A 6,000-nucleotide genomic window follows, 5' to 3' on the forward strand; every position below is an offset into this window, starting at 1 on the left:
AATTGCCATGTGACTTGATTATGGTTGCTGAGAACAGTAAATATCTATTTAATGCAGTATCTGTTGTGGGTTAATAATTGAAACTCATCGCTGCTGTGGCAAGCACATGGTATTCAGCCCTTTATTCATATACAGATATATGGCTGCTAACTAGATTTTTAACCAGTGGATTTGATTAACTGTGCCCTGCTATCTCTTTGGTAAAATGGCAGTAATTACACATCCCAGGAAAAAGAGAAAAGACAAGTCAGTGGAACAGACTGGGATATTTTATTTCAACTAAAGAACAAAAAGTCATGCTTTTAAATTGGTCCTGAAATTGAAAAAAAGATGCAGTTTGCTTGTTCAGAATGGAATTATGGATACATCTATTGCAGAGAAGTAGAATAACCAATAGGATTGTATAATTAATTTTCCTATTAATCTCTGCTTGAAGGAATCTTAATTGGTGCTAAAATAATAGGTCATCTGTGTCCATCACTGTAAAGATGATGAGTTTTTTCTATCCAAGTAGTTGTTTCATGCAGAAGGGAATCTTAGGGACCACGTGTAAAAATATCTTGATCTCTGACCTTGTTTGTTGGAGGTTATACAACTTCTTCCAGATAATTATTTTGCTGCGTTAATGAAACCCTATTGAGCTGTTACTTAATGCTTAGCTACTGTATTGTGCATTCAAAAAGAGGTCACAAAAGGATTTTCTCTGTCTCTCTCTCACAAAATTCAGTACAACTTTTTCTCCTGAGTCCATTCTCCTTTTCCCAAGTTAAGGCCTTAGTGCTTTGGAAATTTTGAGCTTGAGCCCAAACTAAAGAATTTGGCTTCCTCTGAATAATGGTAAAATATAATTGCATGCAGAAAATCGGCGATAAAAAGGTGCAGGTGGAACTGAGCTGTTTAAACACAGCTGTTCAATGTCATTTAAGGTGCTTTATCTGAGATATCTCCAGTGGGGTGGAAGAGACAGTTCAGCCCAAGAAAATTAATTTCTGGGTTTGTTTTGTCCAAGAATGCTTTGCTGTGTCTTCTACTTAAGAATCTGAAAGTCTTGTGAAAAGGTAACTATCAATGTTTCCTACTTATTTCCTTGGAGGCAAAAATCATCCTTGTGAATGCATCTACCTGTTCCTAACTACATATCAGAGCAGCAGTGCTGGCAGAAAAGAAAACCATGCCTCTGATTTCACAGGCAGTCGGCATATGCACTCGGTCTGATGTTGTCAGTGTTTAGGATTTGAATTTATCTTTGTGCAAGCCTTCCTAGTTAATACTGAAACAACACAGTGGTCACTAGCCAAAAAATAGCTGCTACCACCTGGGCTCATACTGAAGACTGAGACCATTTTCTAAATGACACCAGTTTTAGATTATTGTCTATGCCCACCCTGCTTTCCTTGTATAGATTTAGGGATGGAACAATTTTTAGGGTCTGATTTCCCATTAAATTCCAGGGTAATAAGATGCCTAAATAAATTCTGGAGGTTCCCAAAATTTGTCTCCAATTCTTGGAAGCTCTTTAGCTTCACTGAACTTGCTTCACACATTTAGGTTTACACCAGCCTGCCTCTCCGGGTTCGTTGCTCTTAAACCTTAGCTTTAGCAGGTGATTGATTTCTTCTCTCAAAATGCAGGAAAAGGACCAGTGTAAGCATTAAAAGAAAAACAGATCAGGAATCGGGAAGTTAAGAAGGTCAAATGAATCAGTAGAAACTACAGACACTCCTACCGCTAATCATTTTGAGTGTATTGTTCCTACACATTTGAACTCATTAAAACAGCTCTATAAGACAGCTCATTTGAGTCTTGGTTGCCAGATACAGTGCAATAATAACATTGCATTATGCAAAAAACCTTTTGCCTTTTTTTCTGTGGTGTTCATTATGCTGTTCCTAAAATCTGAAATCAAGCAGTGGGATCATTCTCCTGTCTCAGTAAGAAAATTGTGCAGTCCAGCCTGGTTTCTGTCAATTCATATTCTTTTACCAGGGGATTCTCCTGTTGCTTTACTTCCCCTGAGCTAGTGAAGAAAATTGTGGATAGGATTTCTGAAAGCAAACATCTGGTGTTCTCTGACACTCATAAGAAAAGTCTGCTGCATTCTGGGTATAGGTGCCTGCTCCAGCAGGGTTTTTCTTGTTTGGTTTGTTTGGGGGTTTTTTGGTTTTTTTTAATTAAGGAATCATTACTTATCTGCAAAATTTTGCTGGACTTGAATGCAGTGAATGTCTAAACTGAGTGACTGCTGAAAACACATTTCTTAAAGCAAGCCAGTAATATATGACTCCAGCAGAAGTAACAGCAGACATACTGGGTCAGCAAAAATATGTTAGGAGTTGTTATTTCCGACTATGTTAGTGAGCAGGGTTCTGTAATGAGTCAAATGGCAATAACTGCCATTTTTACTTTAAAAATGCTCTATGGAAACAGGCTCTTTTTTTTTTTTTTTCCTCTTTTCTGGTTATTTAATTCTTCAGATTTCTCTTCTCCTCTCCTTCTTGTTAGTACTTTACCAATTATTAACCAAGCCTTCCCCATCTTCATGAATTTAAAACAGCTGGTGTGACTTCATCAGTCAGTCATGATATTTTTTAAACCTTGTGATTTACAGCTATAAATAACAACTTTTATTTTCTTGTTGTGCTGCTTGATTTTTTTTTCCCACCATTTTATTTGTTACAGTTGTCTAATGATGCATTTATGTTACCTGTCACAAACATATTACATTCATACAGACTCAGGCAGGAGTTCAGGCAGTTGCGCTAAGAAAGGTTTCATGCTTGGATTAAACAAGTAGAAAGTCATAAATTAATTCTGGTACAGTGTTTCTTGGAATTCAGTGTGACCTAATCATAATGCTGTACGTCTAACCTTTTGTCTTTCATTGTTACAGGATGAGGAAGAAGAAAACAAGAGCTATTGGGCTTGGATTAAGCTTCTGGAAGTTAAAGAGCAACTCAGTGAGAGAGCTTTTAGTTTGGATCCATAGTCTGTTCGCATAAATGTTCAGTTCCAGATCTTTCCATCTATCTTGAATTGCCTTGCCCTTCTGAGAAGTTGTTTCCCACCCCCGAGTGAAAACAAAATGACGACTGACATGAGGTATCTCTAAACACAGTTCCAGTGATGGCCATGACCCAGATCATATTGTGTTCTGTGGCATGCTTACACTCTTAAACATGACCTCTGTAACTGATAGATGACAGATGGGAGTACATCTCAGAAAGATTTCCCCCCTGGTCCTCACACACACATAGCTTTTCTTTCCCAGGGAACAGGGAGGTAGTTAGCGTTAAAGCACTACCGACATTCTTGAAAGTGATTTCTACTAGGTAACCCTTTCAATGGCACTGCTTTGCTTCAAGACTTGTGGCACTACCCTGCAATGTGCATTATGCAGTGTTTGTCTATATTGTTGTGGTAGGTTAATTGCTGTGGTGATTTTTCATTTTAGTGTAGGCTGCATACATTTTTCAAGCAATCAATATGTTTTGACTTTTGTATTTGTATTGTTTGGCTCCCTACATAGTCTGTTTCAAAATTATATTATATGAACTCCCTTTTGTCTTTCCTGTCAACAACATGGATCATTTGTAGAATCAATAGTAAATTCTTCCCAACCTTCAGATCAATTTCAAAACACAGCCCAACTCCACCAGATGTTTTTGAGTAGTGAAAAGCACATAAAATGTTGATTTATGCCTGTTTCATGTGCATAAATATACACAAGTGTCTATATGTGTCTGTATATCTGAGATACATGACATGGATCTTTTTCTTTTGTTTAAGGTTGGTTTTTTGGTTTGGTTTTTTGGTTGTGTTTTCATTGGTTTTTTTTTTTTTCTTTTTTCCCCAGGAAGAAACGGTTCTCACATTTGCTTTTAAATTTTCTGCTAAGCTGTATCTATTCAGAAATTGCATCTTTCTTCTTTGGCTCAGTCCATATCCTAGGCCAGAGCAAGAAAAAGATCTCCTCTTCACTTGGTGGGCCTCTTGTCTTAGGGTCAACAAAGTTATTGCTGGGATCAGCCAGTTTGAAGGTATTCAGAAACTGATGGTGGTACTTTTTCGAGGCTTTACTGTCAAATAGCTTGCTTACCTGTGATCAGGTGATACCTGCATGTGAACAAGCACATGCAGTACAAAGGCAGTACTATTCTTCTTCTAGGAACTGAATTTGTTTCCTGCAGGTACTGCACTTGATGGATTTTGAAAGGAAGATTTGTGAAGTAAGTGCCAAGCCAACAAAGAAGATAAGTCATCTGTCACAAAAAGCAAGCACTTTTTAAAGAAGGAAGCATGTTACTGGTGTCTATTGTACTTTAGCTTAAGGCCACCCCATAAATCATATTTGAAAAATTAGTTACGAAAGGTTATGCATACCTGGTTTTATCAGTGCTATGAAATATTTATTTCAATGTAGCTTCTGTTTAACTGAACACATTAATCCCTTCTCAAAGTTATTTTGGGGTCTTCCTTGTTTCTAGGCATACTAATAATGCTCCATTATCTTGATTTACAACTAATTGAGAAAAATACAGTATGTTATGTCATCCCACCCATTAAAACAATGCCAATGATTCTCATTGAGAGCGTTCAGAAAATTCAAGAGAGATTGATTTCTTATTCTACATCACTTACCTTTCATGGTGAGGTTACAGACAGAACACCATTGATTTGTTTATTTAAAATGAAGTTGCAGTGCACTATGCATTCCTGTACCCTTGATTTATGTGGAATATTTTCAGCTGAACACTATGCATTGAACTGTCAGTTTTTTAGAAATTTGCTAAAATATAAAAATGGCAATAACCAAGTTTGGATTGAAATACACCACCTGTGATGAAAAAGCTGGTAGAGTATATTACAGCATAGGCATAAACAAATAAATCTTCCTAAATATAAATTACTCTATTGACCAGGCAATCTGCCCCAGCACATGCCAAGAATAGTTTTGGGTTTGGGTTTATTTTTTTTTTTTTTTTTTTTTAATATATCTATACTCCTAAAAGGAATGTAAAAAATCTGGAGTTGTAAATATACTAGTAAATTAGAAACAACAATGATTTATCGTAAATCCATCGTAGAAAGATGTCACTGCAGATTACAGCCAGGATGGATTTGAGCTATGCGTCTTTCACCCTTTCTATCTGCTGTTTTCTATTTCTCCTAAAGTCTCTATTGGTTAGCAGGTGCAGTAATATGCCTGTGTATTGAAGTAAGTCTTTTCCTCCTCAGCCCTGTCCACCCTACCCCAGAAAAAGATACTGTAATGAAAATACTTGGGTGGCAAAATCTGGAGTTTGTCATTTAACACATTACCCTAACCTGTGCTCTGTGCTGTGCAGTTGAGATGACACTTTGGATTCAGGGTGATGTTTCTCTTTATTAGGTCAGATGTGGCAGTGACTCAGTCCAGAATATGCAGTATTTCTGAGAGGCTTTGAAATGTGACAGAAAAACATACCACAGCTGCTTGGACTATCTCTTAGCACACCACATTTTGCAACACAGTTTGAGTCTCCTTGTGCATGTGGGAGCCAGACTCAAAGGTCAAGGCACAAGAGGAATTTTATTCAAACTACTTTCTCTACTCTCCTTGGCTGCATCTGGTTGCTGAGTGTTATTAGTGAAGCCACTGGGTGATTTGAAACCCAGCTGATGAGAGCTTGCTTATTTGTTGTCTTTCTTTCCTCTTTCATGTAGATGATTTGGGTAAACAAGGTGCCAGAATTCAAGAGTTAGATGACATCTTCTCAGAAAAGAGGGGGAGTTCAGTTTCTTCTCAATGCTGGTGCTTCTTTGCCCTTCTCTGCTCTTTGGCTTGCTGCTAATCTTGTGCTTCAAGAATGTATTCCCCTCACTACGCATGGCCTGCGGGATGTGTTTTCTGGCCTTTCTTGTTCCTTGGGAAAATGTCCAAATATGATACACTGCAATGTTGTCTTCCTGATCCTGCAGCTTGCCTGAAAAACCACTAGCAGAAAAGATGCACATGCTTAA

At 37.6% G+C, this 6,000-nt stretch overlaps 1 protein-coding gene across 2 annotated transcripts in view; it reads left to right on the top strand.

The window, feature by feature from the left end:
- MPDZ (multiple PDZ domain crumbs cell polarity complex component) overlaps positions 1-4,726 on the top strand; it is a 111,570-nt gene extending 106,844 nt beyond the window's left edge. Inside the window, exons 51-52 of one of the 2 annotated variants that reach the window (XR_003995072.1) lie at positions 2,891-3,099; positions 3,854-4,726. The gene's annotated coding sequence lies outside the window, so the exon portion shown is untranslated. Of the gene's footprint in view, positions 1-2,890; positions 3,663-3,853 lie in introns of those variants that run through there. The other variant, XM_030512217.1, reaches the window with a different exon arrangement.
- The last annotated feature ends 1,274 nt before the right edge of the window (positions 4,727-6,000 follow it).

This window comes from Strigops habroptila, chromosome Z, assembly GCF_004027225.2.
Source record: "Strigops habroptila isolate Jane chromosome Z, bStrHab1.2.pri, whole genome shotgun sequence".
Lineage (NCBI taxonomy): Eukaryota > Metazoa > Chordata > Aves > Psittaciformes > Psittacidae > Strigops > Strigops habroptila.